Source organism: Leptinotarsa decemlineata, unplaced genomic scaffold (assembly GCF_025532065.1).
Source record: "Leptinotarsa decemlineata unplaced genomic scaffold, Ldec_3_MD MMD2_tig00026361_RagTag_RagTag, whole genome shotgun sequence".
Taxonomy (NCBI): Eukaryota; Metazoa; Arthropoda; class Insecta; order Coleoptera; family Chrysomelidae; genus Leptinotarsa; species Leptinotarsa decemlineata.
In genome coordinates, this window is record NW_027412704.1 from 514,648 (window position 1) to 535,376 (window position 20,729).

The window sequence follows — 20,729 nt, forward strand, 5'->3', positions numbered from 1 at the left end:
TATGCCGATGATCTCAAGTTGTTTAGAAGAATCGAAAGCGGAAAAGATTCCGATATGCTTCAAGATGATCTCAATAATCTATCTACTTACTTTTCAGTATCTGACCTAGCTCTCAACGAAGCTAAATTCACAATAATGAGTTTCACACGAAAGAACTCATCTACTATCAAGATGAAGAGCAGCCAATAGCAACCCTGAGATGTTAGGGATGATCTTCGATAAGGGTGTGCTACAGAAATTATGTGAATCTGTCAAGTGTGTCAAAAAAAATGAAAATGTGTAGATGGGTTGCTCAAATTTGAGATTTTGAGGTATTTCATTCCTTAACAATGTGTGGCTGGATAAAATTAGGAATGTTTACATCATATTAATAGTGGAATTGTGTGTTTGTGCTAGTGTTTGCTAGTGTTTGTGCTAGTCCAAAAAATCAAATCTTTGATTCAGTGGATCGTGCAAAAAATACTAACATTCTCGACGATCGAAGGAAAATATAATGGATGAAAAGCGAGGATTCCTATCAGAAGGCAAGTTGGATTTTTTGTTCTCATCTGATACTCGTAAAAGTGTGAGAGTTCCTGAAGATTTTCTTATCCGTGGTTTCATATAACTGAGGTATTTTCTACGTGGAGGAAAAGCAGAAGTAACGACATACCTCCCAACATAAAACTCCCTCCTCCGTAGAGGGGGATTTGAAACACTGTATGAAGCAAACTCATAACAAATCCTTTTCTCCTAGTGGAAATCCCCTGTTCTCATCCAATTCACACCCCGCTATCAATATTCAATTCCACGATCACACAGCAATGGGGCTTAATGAAGGCAACAAACTCCCAATCAAGTTTCTCATTAAGTCTCCATCGGTGACGCCGGCTCTTTTTTCCAGTATTCCGAAATGCGACGATTCCGAATTTATTTGTTTTCCTGCGACCTATTTGAAAGAGTTCTCTCTGTTCCGACCCACATGAAGAATGAGGCGGTTGGTGTACCGCCACCGTTGAAAATCGATGAGACAGAAGTATTTGTCTTAGGCCGGGACCTCGCACATCTTTTTTCTGTCGCCAGGAAATGGGATGGGTTTTTAGAACGGCGTCGTTATACTCAAATCCGGAATGGAGAAAACTGAATTTTTCTATGACTATTAAAAAAAGCGTCCAATTAATTACATTGCCGTTTCTCGTTGGGTGAGTAGTTGATTAGATTGACAGTTGATCAGATTGATAACCCACTACCTCGACGCCAATCATGTACTTCTTCAGAGTACATGATTGTACTCAGATTGTACTTCAGAGTGTACTAACAAAAAAAATCGCCAATCGAATGTTTGAACCCCGCGAAATTTGAAAATCCACCTTACCATTCTAAAAGTCCACAAATACAATGATAGTTTCAGATGGCTATCTGACGTCTCTCAAGATAGCCATAGTTTAACTTTCATAGCTTCACAAATAACGGAGATATAGCCAACGAACAAAAACGAAATCATTAGTAGGTGCGGAACAAAATTGTGGGGCTCTTATTTCTGGACCCATTTTCCCAAATAAAAATTTGAATACCCCAGAACTATTAGTCGAGCAGTTTTTTTGTATAGACTGTATGCACTGACATAAATTTCTTGGATGAATTCGAACAAGTCATTCCGACCCCAATCCAAAATCCTCCTCTTCCCAGTCTTTGGCGTGCACATCCTGCATCGCTACAAGCTCCATGTGAAATGTGGCATGCTCTAAAGGAAATTGCCTTATGAAAATCTAGTCCCGGTCTCGCAAATGCATAGCGCCCTTTATTAAAACCCGCCCGGGGGTTGCACGGAATGCTCTGTGCATTTCATTGCGGAGTGGTTACCCCACTCATTCATCCAGTTATTTATCTCGGGGACTCATGTAATTTACTGTTATTTGTCCGGCTTATGCCATTCCGCGTTGTGGGGTTTGATATTTTCATTCGGTTGAAAGCCAGAGTCAGGGTCGTTGGCAAGAGGGTCGACGCCCTTGAGAGTCGCTCTTTTCCCTTCGGAAGCTCTTAAGATGTTAGCCCGATGGTATAAATATGAATTGTCAATGTGAAGGTGGTTCAGTCCGCTCAGTAATATAATCCAATTCCATTGAATTACTGATTATTCAAGGGCATCAGTAGTGACTCAGAAGTTTTTTTATTACTATTTACACAGGGTGTTCGCTTTGCTGCGTAAAAAATCTGAAGGTTGATGGGATCCGGACCAGAAAAAGTAGTAGTGATGAGCTAAATGCGAAATATTAATAACGTCATGTTTTCATGTCATCGTCGGTATTTACAAATCCTCCAGGATGAATAATATCAACCCCCATATTTCTAAATTAGCGGCATTCTATTCACAGCAGTTTGCTCATCTCCAGATTCAGCCTTTTGAAAGTAATATGACAGAACTCGGCTAGAGCCACTGTTTCATTCTCGCCGAAGTAAACACAATGGAAATAATACCGACGTTCTGACAAAGTTGAACTTTGGACAGATTGCTCGCTCATTTCAAAGGTTTACGACTGAGATTAATTTGTAATAATTTGCGACGGTACGTTGAAAATAATCACGTTGCCAAAGACAATGTTGTTTCAGGTGTCTAGAAGAATGTCTGTCTGTTGAAAAAAAACTACCACTGGTTTCTAAAATTCTTAGTCCAGCCGCTTCCTTGGCTAAATAGTCCTTTACTCCTGTCGTGTTAGCAGGTTAGATCGACTATATCTATCCAGTTTGCTTATGAAAATGAAAAATATCGTACAAGCCGACTAAATGAATCATATTCACAACATGGCTATAGTTCTGTCAATATCACTTTCTTGAGTAGTTGGTTTTCTGGAAGTGGGGTCTTAGATACGTCCATGTTGTCAAGTTTGTGAAGAACTCCTAGCAATTATGATGAACGTTTCAGAAAATCATCATTTGGGTAACAATCCAACCTTCTGAATAATGATGTTTTTGGAAAGACAATAGAGAAATTCATTCCTACAGGTAAAACTTCTATTCTTGATGGAATGAGCGTATGCCTCTTCTCTCGGAACTTTAACGCTGATATACAATTGAGATGCTCAACTGGAGTTGAGTAATCATTTCTTCAATCTACGTATTCTGATTGCGATATCTCTTAAAACAATCTAGAATCTCAAGTTCGCCTCTTACGCAGGGCGAGAGTTGAATTAAATTCCTGGAGGAAAATTATTTTACGTCTTCAGAAGTGACGAATCTATTTCTTGAAATCACCGGAAGTTCAACTCGCAATCTTTCACGATGCGAACATTATATACATTGATGATTCATGCAATTCGTTTTAGTTGAACTTTCAGTTTTTCTAGTTCATAATTCACAAAAGTTTCGATTTGAATTTTGTTTTGCTACGTGCTGTTGGAGATAATCAAGTCACGCATTCAAGCAATTACGAACTGCCAAATACTTTACATCTCTTTAGTCGAGCGGAATCTAAATGTGCGCAACGAAACCAAAACGCCACCGAATAACTTATTTTTCTCCCTGAAAAGATCTAACGAGGCAACGTGAGCGAATACCTGACACTTAGGGCCATAAAAATCATCCGTAACCCGAGATTAAACCCGCATTAAATGCTCTCCTCACGAATCTTCGTGACAAATTGTATGTGTTAATGGAAGTTGCAATCAAACGGAGTAGCTGTCAAAGTGGCGCAAAAGTGTAATTTCGCTCCGAAATTAATTCTCAGCGGGGTTGTTATAATTGCGACTCATGAATACGATTCGAATTATATGTAACAGTCCATTCGGGCTTTGCAGTTTTTCTGGTGAGCTGCAGAAATGGCCAAACGAATGGAAAGTGTTCCATTTATATTTATTATATTTGAAGTAGTAGTTTCAATTTCCGTGGCTTATATTTCATGGCAGGCTGGACAAAAAACCTTTTCTGAAGTATACACACGAAAAGTAAAAATATTTGATAATCTCTGATCTATTGAGCTTTCAGATTGAAGAGCCCAATTTGGTTCAATACATTATCCATCTCCATATATCGAATCATTGATATACTCTGCATTATCCTGCATGATCCCTCCGCTCAATATCAACAAGGCGTCTAGTTCTGATAAGTTCCCGTCATCATACTCTAGAATTTCACCAATGAATCCGCACCAGTATGTTGCAGACTTTTCAACCAGTCCTACAAGGAAGGGGTCATTTCTTCTTGTTGGAAGATTGTAACCAATTTTGATATCTCTGAGCTACACTGATATAGAACGGCGATCAATAACTTTCTGAAAATTCGGACTATCTGTGAATGTGAACACAGCACAAGTGAACTCATCTCACTTCATTTCTCACGGAAAATTCCCAACGGTTCATTTAGGTTTACACCGAACCTCAGAAGCTCCAAGTTATCTTCATAAGGCAACTCATACATGAAAAATCTTCCGGTTCACTTCTGTCCCCCTGTATACTGACGATCTGCGAATATTATCCACTCGCAGGAATATTCAAACCACCATGATGGTAATCAAAAAATGCAAATTCTTCCATGTAGGGGTTCCGAAAGCGGGAGACAGTGGTGAAACCCAAAGTTTGCACTCAAATATTTGCCACGAAAATTCGATGACTTATTTGATGGCTGTTTTGTAATTTCGGTTAAGGCGAGAGTTTTGCGGCTGCTGGGCCCAAGACCAAACAAAAGAGACCGCGGTTTTATAAGTTTTCCTGGATGACGACGTTTTGTTAGGGTGGAAGACGACAGAGAGATATTAATTTTTGATAACCACTTGCTGGAATTGGTTTTCAGCAGTTTCACTTTACAGAGTTGAATAATGAGAATGGAACAGGGACGATTTCATATACTTGTTGTTTACAAAAAAATAAAGCTTGAATCCCCCGATTGTTTATTCTCGCCTTCAGCAATATTCTCAACTTTGCCCCTGTCGCCAAGACAGTGGTGAAGATCCAACCAAAATCTCCGTTTGAAGGTCAGTGATTTTCATCTGCAACGATTGTTTTAATTCAACGCAATTCATATAAAGACACTGTTAAAAAAAAGAAAGGGGTATGTTTTTTGCTTCCTGCTCCTCCATTTCTATGCAGAAAAATGTTGGAATCTTCTTCCATTGTCTCTGCTGTTGCCTCTATATTTTCCAAAATAATCTCCTTGCAGCTCTAAGTCAGGCAGGGTACTTGCTTGTTTGATTCAGTCCCAGCCTTAGGAATCGTGTTTGAATTGAGAAAGGTATATTTTTAGGACAGATCAGTTTCTGGGAAAGAAGGGTTTCTGCTCTCTAGTTCCCATTTTAATGCTCAAAGATGTGGGAATCTCCCAAAGAAAGAAAAAAACAATCAATTTCGAATTATTCTACAAAACTTTCATGTTTTACTCTCTCATCGAGTAATGCAGTCAGCTAAACTGAACTCTGACAGAAATAGTGTAGAAACTCTTTGATAGAAATGTATAGAGGTTTGACACCTCTCTTGCGTATAATATTCCAGGGTCATCATTGTTGTCAAACCCTGTAGAAATGCCTCTGAAGTTTATGAGAAACATGTCACAATCATCAGCTATTGCGAATAAAACTCATGATTAATAGATATATAGAGTTCACAACTTTGGTGCATGATCTACATATATTTAAGAAGAGTTCAATTTTGAAATTAATCGATTTCTTTCTTTCCCATATTTTTTGTATGGAGTTGGAGGAGTAGAAAGCCAAGAAACTTTTTTTCTGAAAACTGATCTTTCCAAAAAAAATATACCTCTCTCAATGTGAACATATCTAGCTCTTATTTCGTCACACAAAAATTAATATTTACTTAATTATCATCGCTTACTGAAAATTGAGTGAGGGTTAAAAAAATTCATATATTTCGGCTTCCATTTAGTTTTGTGTATAAATAGTTTATAAAATACTCAAATTAATTAAAACGCCTATATCGATATCAATCTAAACCAAATTCGAATGAATATATACCATGAAATAACCCCCGATTCAATTTATTTAAAATAACAAGCTTATTTGTTTTCAATATATTGCGCGTTTTTTATTTCAGAATAAATACAGATTCCATATTATGTATTGAATGGAAATATTGCTGTATTCCGCCTCATGTACTTCACAAAAAACTATTTCATACGAGGTTTTGTGCAAACAATCATTCGCATGATGCATTTGAACTAACGAGACGCTCAGATTTTGTATGATATCAGTGAATTTATGGTGTGAAAAATAATAATTATTCAAAAAACTGCTGCATAAATCAAAATTTCTGGTAATAATTAGTTGTTTCGGTATTGCAATGAGTATAAAGATTAATTTTGTTTCGGATGGTAATATGTTTCCTCAATATTTTGATAAAGTACCCCGCACATTTCTTATGAGAAATGGCTTGCCTTGAATTTTTCCGAAATTCTGATATGTTGTAGTTCTTGATTTGCTGATTGAAAGTGTCCACAGCCAAAGCTCAGAATTGTACAGTTTTCGAGTTGTGACCCTTTGAATATAGATTTTTTTCCATTTTTTTGCAGTTTTTGCTCATCAATCGAGAGCTCTCACTTCTGGTTGGGATAGAATTTGGATGTTCAACAACCACAATTAGTTTTACGAATAATCTTCTTCAGTTATAATAGATGCCGCCATCGATAATTTTTCATACACTGCTTCACACTATCAAGATAACCTGAGAATGTAGTGCTGTGACATTTTCCTCAGATAGGCTCAAAATGGATGATACCATCTCACAGCATCTGTATCTTTCATACCTGAGAGTACTCTCCAGATAGAATGGAGGGGTTCAGGTATTGGAAGCGAACTATTTTGCGCCGTAATATGTTTCACCTAAAAATGGGGTGTTCCATCGCGAGTGGCGGACAGTGTATATCACTTTGGCCAACCCCATTTCAGCATTTCCATCAGTTCTGAGAGTTTCATCGTTCTACCTCGAATATTACGGAAGATACGGGGGTGTTTCCATGAGAAGTGAGACACACTGTATGCATCAGAGCATTGCAAATATCACAATAAATGTTTCAAGGAATCATCATCGTGACAAAATGGTTGAGGATTTCCAAAATCCCACGGCTTTCAAACCAAGAAAACAGTGACTCTGAATCACTATAATGCTTTTAGATTATTGTTTCGTCAGAAAATAATGTGAACGTATCCATCAGTTGTTAGGTAACTTTCGTAAAAAATGAATAATAGTGGGTCAAAAACTGAGCCTTGGGGAACACCACACTATATTTTGCCTTCATTCGAAGAGCAAGTCGTTTCAAAAGTTTCACTACGCTCAGATAGACTTCTCTCCCGTCTGTTCCATCAAATCATTCCATTCCGTTGAAGTCAAGAGACATATCACCTAGCAATCAACCTGTTTAATGTGCCAGAAAACTCTGGAGAGTAACAACTACTTCGCAGGCAACACAATAAAACACTTTTCATTGTCAGCGGCAACGTTCACCTCGACTTCGTCATAAACATGTTTATTTTCTCCTAGAAGCGCGCTTCCATGAATTTCCAATGTGGACCAGCTCGGGCGGAATTGTTCCTTCGTTTTTCATTTGTCAACGGTCGGCCAAGTATTCGAAAAAAGCTGTACAGCTTTGTCAGCGCCGGAGAAAATTCATTAGCCAGTTGAAGTGTCTTTCCCAAGTAGCTTGATGATATCTTGAGTGGAGACAGCAATGAAATTTTCTTCTAGACAAGTTTCAGGTACGTGGAGTTCGGGAGAATGGAGTTTTTGGGTTGTTTCCGCTTCGGTTGGTAGGAGTTCAATCAGCATATTCATGAGTGGAGCCTGGCAAATTTTCACAAAGTAAATTGCTCAGTTTTTAATAATATCTTGTAGACGACAAACATTACTTGTGATTGTTATGCTGGAAAAACGTCTACACTGAAGGAAATTGAATTCAGTAACACTTTTCTTGAGTTGGGATTTGTGGATTTTTGACAAGGAATTTCGACAATGACATATTTGGCAATTTTGGAGTTATTAACGTAGCTGAAATAAAAGTATAACGTACTGCACTGGACCTACCAAGTAATGAAAATCTAACAATTCCGTACCTATCAACAGCATTCCGATCACCACCAACCGCTGCAGACATTCAATTTGAAAAGTATGTCTCGCAAGCGATCATTTGTATGTGTTGAATAGATTGAAACTGATTGACTTTGCCTATTTGCCGTGCATTTTCTGTGTTTGATATTTGAAGTCTTGTTAGTGAAGTCATCTTTCATGAATGGCTATAGTAACGCAAAGATGACTGTCATGCATTTCGTTAATGGACTTGCTGATGGCAATACATTGGAATCTAGGCGGTTGTACAGTAAACGATTTCCTAATCGTAATGTACCTGATGGTACATCGTAATGATACTGATGGTAATGCTCTGCATTACCAGATGTAGGCTGATTATAATGAGATTTCGCCCCGTTCCCCAAGGAGATTACCCTGTGTCCGTTCAGCTGTCGGCATGATTCCTTACACCTTAGCTTGGGTGGGTTGTTCCGACAACAGAAAAAGAAAACTCGCAAATACGATCAACAGAAATCTGTCGGCGAGCAACAACTCCCAAAGTCCAAAGTCGAATCACTCCCAAATGAGATCGAAGTTAGTCGATGAAAGAAGAATATCAGACTTCAGAACATCGTCCATCCACTTCGGGAGAAACACAATAAGAAATAACCGGTCTCAAACGAGTTTGAGAAGTTCGAATTCAAAGTAAATGGAAGTAGCAGGAGAATAATGAACTCTCGAAAGTAATGTTAGGATTCTTGCGGAACTTCTATTGTTTATTGAGTGAAGTCGGGGAGTTCTTCTCATAATTATGACTGAAAGTATGGAAGCATGAAAAACAAGGCTGAAAAGAATAATAATGTACATGTAAAATAATTTTCCAACTTTGAAAATCTGTTGTTATTTTCTTGTTCATCAGTCATGATAGAAAAATTAGTTTGCTGTTGTTCAAAAAATATATACACTGGATTTTATTCCTGTCATCCATTAGCCGAACCATGATGATGGTCGTCATTGACCGAAACCATTGTGAATGTAACAATTGCAATATATGGTTGAAGACTTTCGCAAAAAAAAAACACAGCTACTTTTGAAAAAAAAAATTGGAGGTGGCTATTATTGAACGAAACGCTCTCTCTAAAATATCATGCGACTAATGAAAGTGTATATGAAACACATACACACATTTGTCTGTATTTTGAATAAAGGAAGTTCTGAAACAAGAACACAAAAGTAATTCCAGCAATCTACTAACTTTGGGGGTCTTCAAGAGACCAATCACAACACAACAAAGTTTTTGTTTCGGGGTTGAAATTAGATGATTTTAATGTATTTCCACGTGTTAAAACCGAAAATGACCATAAAAATTATATATTAGCTCTTGTTTTCAAGATATAGTATCATTATATTATATATATGTATATTGAGTTTTCAACAAATGAAATATTTCATCACCAACAGTTGGTACACATGTTTGTTTACATAACACCCCTCTCATCAGCTGTTCTTAAGTAGTAAACATAAGCGGGATAGAAAATCTCACTATAAAAAATGAACTGGCCTACACGAGACCTAAACCCTAATGAGAAAAATGTAGTTTACGAGCCTCTTGTAGATCCTAAGGATGTTCTCCTTCCCCCATTACATATTAAGTTGGGACTAATGAAAAACTTTGTGAAGGCCATGGACCAGGAAGGACAAGCTTTAAAGTACTTGAGAGCAAAGTTTCCCAGGTTGAGTGATGCTAAAGTCAAGGAAGGCATCTTTATTGGGCCTCAAATTCGTGAAATCGTAAATGATCCTGCTTTTGACATGATTTTAACAGGAAATGAAAAAAGAGCCTGGGAAGCCTTCAAGGGGGTTGTACATGGGTTTTTAGGTAACAAAAGAGATGATAACTTCACAGCATTGGTTAAAGAGCTTCTTCAAGCTTACCACCAACTTGGATGCAACATGTCCTTGAAAATTCATTTTCTTCACTCTCATCTTAATTTCTTCCCACAAAACTGTGGAGCTGTGAGTGACGAACATGGAGAAAGATGCCATGAAGACATTGCCTTAATGGAACAGAGATATCAGGGCCGTTGGAATGAAGCAATGCTTGCAGACTACTGCTGGTCTGTGTGTAGGGATGCTCCAGAAGTGTTTTATAAAAGACAAGCTAAACGACAGCGATCTCACAATGAATCGGATGGACTTAATTGAAATTTGGTGGTAATAACTTCTTTTATTTGTCAAAACACTAAGAATAATGTTTTTTTTATTAATTTTGTACTTAAAATATTCTAAAAGAAACATAACAATATTGTTTTATGTACTTTCACTTTTCACGTATAGTATAACTACTCTTTAAGATTAAGTAATGTGTATCTCAAAAACCAGAGCTAATAAAAATTTTTCATTGTTATTTTCGTTTTTATCACCCCAAAATTAGTAGAAATTGACTAATTTAGTGTAGGAAACATTCAAAAAATATTTTTTGTTGTGTTGTGTAATGGCTCATTGAAAAAACCCAGTCTGTATATAGTATGTTCTCTAACTCGATGTCAAGTTAATCAAAACCAAACATTTTCATTATTATAGTCGAAGAAAATGAAGAATGAATTCAAATCATCTAAAAGAACAATCCCTTCATGCCAGTCTTACCTCAACTCCTGGCTACAACTACTCTCCTGGCTAATACCACGAAGTGCGTTCGATTATATCAAACAGGCGTCAAGTGCAGGATTCTTCACAGAAGCAACTCCTGCATATGCTGTTGGCGATACCGAAATGGATTTTCAGTTATTGGAACGGGCACACTTGCAGTCCTGTTTCGAGCTATTCGGCCCCTCGTCAGTGCAAGTTAGTGTCCATCATCAACATGAAGTCGATGATTTTCCATAACCGAGAATCGAATTTCTTTCAAAGAATCTTTTCTGCAACTAGGCTGAAGCAAACGAGAAACAACATGTTTGTCATCGCCCCATCTGCTCTTGAACGAGGTAACCAACCTAACCTATAATGTAGGTCAGTTGAGACTGGACTGAAAAAATCGTTCTTTTATATAATTTGTTTTACAGCCAGTCTCTAAGTAGGTCCACTCGCTTTATGTGAACTTTATGTGTGAGCTTTATGTGAACATCTAATGATAACAGATGTTCCCACACACTGTGTAATCTTTTGGGCGATATATGTTTATGATGTCATCACCTCAAAAACTATAAGTTGCATTGGTTGGCGGAGAGAGGTATCAAGGGGCATTTGGAAAATTACTATGAACATTATCGATGATTGGAGAGTTATAAATATCTATCTGATCATCCAGAAGAATGTTGCTTTTACTAACAAGATGTTTTTTGATTCCAATCGATTTCAATATATTCAATTTCAGACTTTTTGGTTGAATGTGTGGAAATTCTACACAGGATTTTGTGTGAAATTGTGAGATAAGATGATCGCTGTAGTTGAAATCTTGTTTATTCAGTCTATAACTTTTCAAATGCTCCTTAAATCTCTAGTTGAAACTGCTTCCAGTCTGACCTTTCTCGAAGCTATTTTAGGTCGTAGTCTACAAATTTTATACCTGATATTTCGGCTTTGACTGCGATAAACAACATGAAAGGTGATGAAGCAACAGACTAAGGTCTCAGTAGTTATCCACACAGCAGACACTACATTATTGGTTTGGGTATATAGCTCCCTCAACTTTGCCTATACCACTATACCAACAATGTCATCATCAAATCATATGTTAATCAGTTACTATTTTTAGTTCAAACATTCATCAACTAGGACCAGGATATCAGTTTCTACAAAGCTCCTGCAATAAGCCTTTGGAAAAAAAGGTATTTTTATTTCTACTGAAAAAATACGGCTCCGTACCTGAAAATGGACCGTCAGTATGTTCAGATCTTTCCTATTCTCCGGGAAAGTATCTCCTGAACGACTTTATCACCTGCTAAAGTCCTAATCGGCCATATTTTCGAGTTCAGCAGGCGTTACGGTCCTCTTTCGCTTTATGATTTCATTTTCTGACTTACAAATTTAACAGCTTCGAGGATAACCTGGGTAATGACCCCATTAGCCATTTTACGAAGGGGAAAATGTTCGAAAAATGTGGATGAATGAGACGTTGCATCTGATGTTTTCGATAAATGCAGATAAAGAGGGTTGATTTACATTTGAAATTATTTAAAGAACTGATTTGTAATCGATAATAGGTTTTTTAATCGATCTGCTAAAGGAATTACTCCACGTTTCCATCCAGATTTTTTTAAGTGAGTAAATTGAACCTCTTGGTGGAATCAAATGTGTCACTTGAATACCTACCGTGAAAGTATCTATAAAAGTGAGACAAATCTCCAACTTTTCTTCGATGTTCCAGGCTATCAAGGTTGCAATGTTGCAGTTGAAGTTCGCGTCTCCAATCAGGCGGATGGCTCCTTTCTGGATGGAATCCGGCAACTTTAGGAACGGTTTGGGGGCAGAACTTCATACATGGGAACAATACTCCAAAGAAGGCTTGCTCTGAGCTTTATAATGCATCAAAAGTTGCAGAGCTGTGTATATTCCTCTGGTTTGGAATAGTTACATTACAAATTATTTTATCGTCATCTGGCATTTTACAAAAAAATCATCTGGAGAGAGTCTGCAGGGACTCCAAATTTCGATGTTATGCCTCTTTTCAGCTCATTACTAAATGATGTTGTTGAGCGATTCTCATCCAATTTCCTCTACAAATTCAAACTGAACCAAAGCGCTGCCCAAACAGTCCAAAAAATCAACCAGGCAATTAGCAATGATGGTGTTGATGAATGCACTGTTTGTCGTTGGTTCGCAAAATTTTGTTCAAAGAGATTTTAGCCTCGAAGATGAGCCCCAAAGTGGTCGACCTGCAGTAATCCAAAACAAAAGTTTGATGACCATTGCAAACAGTCCGTGGGACGCCAGAAGAACTGCCATTTGCATTGGAACAGTTCTGTCACGTTTCCACAACCAAAATGATCCTTTTTTGGATCGAATCGTCACTTGTGACAAAAAGTGCATCTTCTATGACAACAGTACAGGTTCGTGACAGTGGTTGGAAAACCATGAGCCACTTAGGCACTTCCCAAAGGCAAAACATTTTTCCAAAAAAGATCATGGTTACTGTATTCACTATTAATTTCTGCAATCGGGCAGGCAGGGTAAGACAGCACAACCACCATACTACCCATACCTCTTGCCAATCGACTACCATCCTTCCGAGCACTTCGATAACTTCATAGCGGTAGTATGGGACCAGGAAAAAAGGCCTTCGTCGACTTTATCGAATCCCGGGCACACACTTTTCTTGCTGAGGGAGTTAATGGTTTTGTGTTACGTTGGCAAAAGTGGACTGTTTCAAATGGCGCGTATTCCAAATGAATTGAATGAGTATCCGTTGTATTCTTCCTGCGGAACATTCTGCTGTCTATTTATCCACCGAAGCGTCGGATAATTAGCCGCCTAAGCGAAAGGAATAGATAATGTTGAAAGACGCTGGAAAATATCGCATTATCGCCTCGGGATGATTTTAATGAACTTGGGCCGATGACGGTTGAGCCGCTAATAACGTACAGAAATTTCCATCTACATAGGCCTACTTAGCACCGTTGAAACGTATTCATTAACTGCGGGTCCTAATGGATCCCGGCATATTAATTAATAGAAGACACTCAAATTTAATAATAATGATGAAGTATTTCAAGATTGGGGATGGCTTGAAATTCTTGTTTACACAAGCATAGGCGTTGTCGTAATATGTTTTGTGAGTAGTTGGCATACGTTTTCAGTAAGGGGTGTTGCTTTATTCTGAACGAATAAATTGTAAGTCGTGTGTTGAAGGAAACGGAGTAAATTAGATTTGATAACCCATTCAATGCATTTTGGACTTCGTCCTTGGACATATACCCAGCTTCAAATCATTTTTCTTCTATGTTACATTTCATATTCGTCTATTTTCAGCCCATTGCGCCACTGTAGTATAAACTCTATCAATACGCATCGATTTTGATTAAATTTCGGAATCAACCTCTACCTACCCTTCACTACTTCAAAATCTACCCTATGCTGATACGTACTCACAATTCTGAGGGGTGAAAACTACCCCCTATTGCAAAAACTTAATCAAATTATAACTTGAAGTATTTAGTGAGTTGAAAAACATTTAAAAGGTTTGAATTAAGGTTGCATGATGTTGAGAAGTACTATTTATGATTCATTGTACACCATTCGAAGCTTCCCCTGTTGATATTAACATTAAGAAGAATAACTTGATGAATTTGTCATAGTTCATTCATATTAAATTCAGAACTTTTTCGAGCGATACATTTTTCAATTCATTTGTACTTTTCAAACCGACATTCACAAGCTTTTCTGAGGATACTGATGATCTCATCAGTGACTTGGCACATTTGATTCTACCAAGAGCGGTACATATCAGATATACACGACGGACTGTAACTGCTCATCGTTTTGAGGTTCAACTCAGTACACCGCGAACTTCACTGTTTAAGGACTCTTTAGTTTTGAATGAACTTGCTGAGAATGATTTTCCAAACGAATCCAGCGACTCAAATCCAACGTCTACTTCCGCACAATCACCGTTCTTAGACCGTGGTGAGGATGTTTTGTCTTTGAAAAAAATTTGCTTCCCAAATCGTTACTTTCACGGTTTTGCTTGCCCCTGGCACCAAAAAGCACATGGACGTTTGAGTCCATGTCCTCGACGAGGTAAGACCTCGTTAATCCTTAGCTCGCACAAGTTTCAACTTCTGAGGGTTGTCGTTCGTAGGGGCGCGACAGCTGGTTAACGAAAAAAACAGATTTTTGAACAGGTTTGAACAGAATGATACTGAATGGAGCCTTGAAAATCATCAGGAATTAGCGCTTCCTCCTTTGAGCAGGAATTTGAGCATTTTGCTTCAAAGTAGTTGTCCAACTCTTGAATCTCTTTTGTGTTTCAACACTGAACGCGTTAAAACCATTCAGAAAATGGCACACATGGCAACAAGCTCATACACTGGATAACTTCGGATACTTCGGTCTATCCAAAACTGATCTTTACACCAGAATCAAAACGATCGTCATCAGAGTCGACTACACGTGGTAAACCGATTCCAGAGCATGGGATGCGCATTTTATAATATGCATCGACTATTTTGAACAGGGAAAACCCTTAACGAGTATTACATAGCGTTATTGAAGCGTTTGAAGGACGAAATCGCGGAAAAACGACCCCATTTGAAGAAAACTGAAGTGCTGTTGCATAAAGACAAAGCACCGTGTCACAAACCAATGAAAACGATGGCAAAATTGCATGGATTGTGGTTTAATTTGCTTCTGCATCCACCATATTCTCCATATCTGGTCCCAGCGATTTTTTCTGTTCTCAAACCTGAGGAGAATGCTTCCTGGAGATAAATTTAGCGCTGAGGCCTATTTTGAGGCTGAAGACCTTTATAATCGTTGTATCCCCTCGAGGGTCACTATGTTGAATAATAAAATCAAATTTTATAAAAAAAATCTATGCCAGCCCAACTGTTATCTGCGAATAGTATTTCACTTCATAATATGGATGGAATGTCTGTAAAAATGTTTGAAAACCTACCTCTTAGTGCATTACATATTTTGGTTGAATGCATAAACATATATATCTTCTTCTGGTGTGCCTCAGGGCTCCAACCTAGGTCCTCTTTTGTTTTTATTGTTTATTAATGACTTATGTGAAAGTTTAGCTTGTCAGCGGTTATGGTTCGTGGATGACTTGAAATTATTTTCTATAATTGAGGAAGTAGGTAATTGTGTAAATCTTCAATCTCAATTAGAATTTCTTGTTGCTTGGTGTAGCAATAATAAATTGAAACTCAATGTGGAGAAATGTCAAGTAGTGAGTTATAGTCGAAAAAAGCCTTCAGATACCATGGCGAGGCTGTTGCAGTAGTGTTTTGTGATTTCCCGAAAGCTTTCGATTGCGTTGATCATGAGACACTGCTGCGGAAGCTCAGCCAGAGGAACAAATTTGACCTGGTTTGGTTCATATTTGACAGGACGTCAACAGGTGGTGAAAACATCAAGTGGACAGTCTGATCTCAGTGTCATAAAAACATGGAGTACCTCAGGGGTCTGTTTTAGGACCAGTGTTGTTTCTAATATACTTAAATGACCTAATAACCATTAACATCGCAGGACAATTTACTGTATTTGCTGACCATACCACTATTATATGGAGTAACAAAGAAATTAATCAGTTCTCAAATACGATAAAAATAGATATTCAACAAATTCAAGGCTGGTGTAACGCGAACTCCTTGTGCTTCAACCAAAACAAAACTAGTTACTTTCAAATGTAAACTTGACGATTTAGATTTGGATAACCACTACATAGAAAACAAATAGCACACTAAATTCCTAGGCATTCACATAGACAATAAATTAAATTTTAATGAACATGAATCTCATCTGATTAAAAAAGTATCTAGTGGATGTTATGCTAGAATGGCTTACTTTGTACTGATCAAATCTCATATTCGCTATGGAATAGCTTTCTGGGGCCATTGTAGTTTACAGTTACAGAATACGATATTTGAGCCACAGAAGAGGTCTTTGAGATATCTTACAAAATCCAAGCCGAGAGATCACTGCAAGCTTTTATTCATCAGCCACAAAATATTAACTGTCACCTGTTTATACATAATGGAAACAGTATGTATTGTAATTTGTATTTTTTATATTTCATGACATTCATTTAATTTTTTACAAGACTTTGTCAATAAGATACTAATCTTCCTACAATAAAGCATATATTGATTGATTGATTGAATATCGGATCCTTGCTCAACCACCCAGTTGACCTCCATTATATCCATTCTGCTGTATTCTTCTGGAGTAAATAATTGCGCAAGATCAGCACCACCTCCCACCTATTTGTGCCTATTAATCTCACCTAACATTCTTCATGGTGCAAGCAAACAAAAATTCAGTAATAAATCTCCATCTAGCAATTACTTGCCGTTTGTATCGCCCATCCGAATTAGAACGTCCTCCTCTGTCGGTTTTTCTGGAAAAACCAATTATTCAACATTAGACTCGTTAGCGACCGGAGCTTTAGAAACGTACCGGAATAATCGGGCAACTTTTTGTGACTGAAAAGTTCATTAGGTAACTACGATCGATGTTATTGTGGGTTTTCACCGAAGAAAATATGGTCATTATTTTTGCTAACGAGTCGACTTTGAAGGTTTTTTTGTCAACGGGGAAGTTTACGTATTTGGTTCCGAGCTATTCACTGTATCAATAATAATGCTAATTAAAGTTTTTTTTTATTAGAAACAATAATCTGTACAATATTTACATACATAGAAATCATGGAGGAGGAGGAGGAGGCTGCAGCCTCCTCAGCCTCAGGGCTTGGTTAAGATATGTTCTACAGTTACGGGAGAGTCGCACACTTCACACATAGAGCTGGTGTCGCCGGCAATGAGGTATCCATGGGTGAGGCGAGTGTCGCCAATTCGCAGGCAAGATATCAAGACCTGGGATTTTGTACTTGTCGGGGGATGTATCCATGGAAGTACATTTGTTTTTACTTTGAAAAGTTTACTGAAAGGCCCATTCCATTGATCTTGCTATAACTCAGTGAGGATTTTCTTATAGTACGGATATATATCTGTATGGGCTGATAGTGGCATTATAATATATAATAATAAGGAAAAAGAAGTTTAGGTTAAGGATGAACGAAATCTCGACTTTCAGAAAGGACAAAAACCAAGATAAATACATCTCAGTTCCATACCACCAATATACGAGGAACTTTGAAAAGATTTTCAAGGAATTAGGTATGAAGGTGGTTTTTAAAACAAGTCATACACTACAGAGCCTTTTGGGAAGTCCAAAAGACAAAGTCGAGAATTCGGAAAAGTCGGGAATTTACGAAATTAAATCTAAGGACTGCGGTGCAAAATATTATGGACAGACAAAAAGATCTATTATAGTAAGATATAAGGAACACATAGCAGACTTAAAATATGGAAGACCTGAAAAATCAGCAGTCGCCGATCATATTTTGCAACAAAATCATTCCATAGACTTCAGTTCATTAAGATTAGTTAGACAAATTAACAACAACGGGCAACTAGATGTCTATGAGAGTGTAGAAATAAGTAAACACTGATTACTACATAAGGACACATTGCAAAAATAAATTTGGATGGGCAATATTGTGAAATTAATTTTTATATAGCTGAAAATTGTTTTATATTAACATATAGTGTAAAATAATAGATAAGGCAAAATTGTAAAATTAATTTAGGTTGGTATGCCTGGATGTTTACCTGTATGAGTTACCTTTATAACATAAATAGGATTAGCTCGTACTAGTCCTTAGTTTTAATCTTCCTCTTTGAAGATGATCACTTGGTGATCAAAACACGTGTCGAGGTGTTAAAAATAACGATTTGTTGTTGGGAAAAAACTCCAGTAATATCCATATTTAGGTACTCTGAAATATCAGATCGTTTGGACTTTGGTTCAAATAACAGAACAATCGATTTTTGAGACTTTGAGAGTAAACAGTGTTCTGTTGCAGTCCTATAAAAATTATCCAAGTCTTTATTAAGTATCATGCAAGAATAATTTACATCTAGAGGGGGGAAACTATAATAAATTTGGGTGTCATCCGCATAGAAGTGCACCTTGCAGTGATTCAAATTTTTGATGAGATTGGAGGAGTGAAGAGCTAACAGGATCGGCCCAAGTATAGAGCCTTGTGGCACTCCGCGTTTAAGAGACAGGGGAGATGAAAAAGTTTCATGAAACGTAACTCTTTGACTTCTTCCATCAAGATAATTGGCAAGCACGGTGATAGCTGAAGTTGACAGACCAACGTAATGTAAAATTGATGGGATGGTTGGAGTATAATTGATTGATTGCTTCCGGCGCACTTGAAGAATCTGACAATCGGAAATTTCATGGAATTGTTCTTCTCTATGTACTGCAGGGCTTTCCATATGGCGTAAAGTTCCCCTGTGAACACTGAGCTTTCCAGGGGGAGTTTCAATTATGAACTAGATTGAAGACTGGTAAAAGCGGCTCTTTCGCCGTCTTCAGAGTTGGATGTGTTTCATGAATGTGAAGTTTCACTGTACCTTCAATTGGCAAGCGGCTACAGCTGAGTAAATCGTAGCTTCTCGCAGCGTATTTCAGTGAAACACCAGGGCTACAGCATCCATATTTTACCGGGCCGTGGTGCACCCCATATGGGCACAACTCATACATTACCTATTGTATTAGTACACTCGCAAAGTTGGGCGAATAATCTGCGAAATTAACACAACTACGGTCTGCGGTGGTTTTATTCCTCCTCGTTGTGTGCTGTTAAATGTGATGTATGCGTTTAGAATTCGCGCCAGCAATTTGCACCGCGGGCCCAGCTAAATGACCATTCAAATCATAATGGCTATTGTGCCAATTTTGAAGGTATTATTCGCATCTCTCTATTTTGTCATTGTGCGAGTATTATTCAATTCCACGCTTATGATACCCGTGAAATTGAGCTGGTGGTTCGGTTCGATTCCGTTTGAAATTTTTTTGGTCGACACGGGAATGGAAATTACGGTTCCCAGGAGATACGCAGGACTGGGATGCTCCCTTCGGTGGTTGGAAAATAACTTGATGTCGATCATTCCCGTAGACTAGCATAGAGAAAAATACTTAAAATCATGTACCACAAAAAAAATTGCTATTCTTTCGATCAAATCTTCATTGACTCGAAGCTACTGGATACCAGACAAATATACATATACAACTCAATCTTGTATATCGACAAAAACAAAATGATACTTCGACTAATCAGACACTATTATAATACCCGCACTGAATCAAAGGGTGATGTACAAGTGAACGCAACAAAAAAATCCATTCGTCAACACAAATACCGCAGTGGGAAAATCTTCAACTTTTTACCGGACATGTACAAGACCTACATTCATACAATAAATAATGGCAACCTACTCAAAAACATCTTCAAAGAGTATGTACTCAATATTAATAGGGACATCGTTCATAACATTCTTATGAAAAAATAAAGACGACATTAGTTATCCTAAGTTCAAAATCTGTAATATTACTGGAGTTTTTTCCCAACACCGAATCGTTATTTTCAACACCTCGACACGTGTTTCGATCACCAAGTGATCATCTTCAAAGAGGACGATTAAAACTAGAAACTGATGGGAGCTAACCCTATTTATGCTATGAAGGTAACCCATACTGGTAAACTATCCAGGCGTACCAACCATACAGGTAAACTATCCAGGCGTACCAACCATACAGGTATACCAACCTAAATTAATTTTACAATTTTGCCTTATCTGTTATTTTACAATATATGTTCATATAAAACAATTTTCAGCTATATAAAAATAATTACACAATATTGCCTATCCAAATTTATTTTTGCAATGTGTCCTTATGTAGTAATCAGTAAACCCAACAACATTATTTTATTTTATTTTAACAAGCTATATAGTATGCTCTTTGGTATAAATCCGTCATCGTTATTCATAATATTATTGTGTTTACTTATTTCCACACTCTCATAGGCATCAAGTTGCCTGTTGTTGTTAACTTGTCTAACTAATCTTAATGAACTGAAGTCTATGGAATGGTTTTGATGCAAAATATGATGAGCGACTGCTGATTTTTCAGGTCTTCCATATTTTAAGTGTGCTATGTGTTCCTTATATC

General features: G+C 37.6%; 2 protein-coding genes and 1 long non-coding RNA gene across 5 annotated transcripts in view; 2 read left to right on the forward strand and 1 right to left on the reverse strand.

Annotated features, from left to right (window-relative positions):
- tmod (tropomodulin) overlaps positions 1-20,729 on the forward strand; it is a 231,712-nt gene that overhangs the window by 173,042 nt on the left and 37,941 nt on the right. The gene's annotated exons all lie outside the window — the stretch shown is intronic.
- Positions 1-20,729, forward strand: part of Fas1 (fasciclin 1 Fas1 domain-containing) — a 191,427-nt gene that overhangs the window by 90,836 nt on the left and 79,862 nt on the right. The gene's annotated exons all lie outside the window — the stretch shown is intronic.
- LOC111502470 (uncharacterized) lies at positions 7,324-8,167 on the reverse strand. Its single transcript, XR_012467978.1, has 2 exons — positions 8,030-8,167; positions 7,324-7,964 (listed from the first exon to the last, which is right to left on the reverse strand). It is a non-coding gene; the product is annotated as an uncharacterized lncRNA (long non-coding RNA).